Here is an 814-nt window from a genome sequence, read left to right as displayed (position 1 = left end):
CAAGATATTCATTCGTACCCAAGAACATGATGAATGTGATGTGATAAGTAACCCTCATTATCATTCTCACTTATGAACGCGCGTGATTGACAACCACTTCCGTTCTACATGCAACCGAGCTTAAATGTGTATCTCTTAGATTCCCCAATAGAATCTTCGTGGTATAAGCTAGATAGATGGCGGCATTTATGAGGATCCGGAAAGTCTCACCTTGTCTGTGGTATTCCGAGTAGGATCCTGGGAATCCGGAAAGTCTCACCTTGTCCGTGGTATTCCGAGTAGGATTCCGGTAATGAATGACTGTGACGTGCTTCAAACTTGCAAGTGCTGGGTGTTAGTGACAGACGCAAAAGAATCAAGGGATTCTATTCCAGTAGGAGCGGGAACCAACCGGTGATTAGCCGTACTGTGACAGAGTGCGTGAGCATTAGTTTTCACTGCGAGGATGGGATGTAGCCATCAACCATGGGTGATGCCTCCAGACGATTAGCCGTGCGATTGACAACCGCATAGGATCATTTTTCCGAGAGGATTGAAAGTAGCCACAGCTGATGGTGAACCCCTATACAAAGCTTGCCATGGAAAGGAGTAAGAAGGATTGAGTAGAAGCAGTAGGAGAGCAGACGTCCTTGAGCCATACAACATCTCCATTCGCTTATCTGAAATTCTCACCAATGAATCTGCATAAGTCTTCTATCTCGTTTATTATTTCTTTTTATTATTAATTATTCGAGAAAACCATAAACCAATTTAATCTGCCTAACTGAGATTTACAAGGTGACCATAGCTTGCTTCATACCAACAATCTCTGTGG

Source organism: Arachis duranensis, chromosome 10 (assembly GCF_000817695.3).
Source record: "Arachis duranensis cultivar V14167 chromosome 10, aradu.V14167.gnm2.J7QH, whole genome shotgun sequence".
Lineage (NCBI taxonomy): Eukaryota > Viridiplantae > Streptophyta > Magnoliopsida > Fabales > Fabaceae > Arachis > Arachis duranensis.
This window is presented reverse-complemented; position numbering follows the sequence as displayed.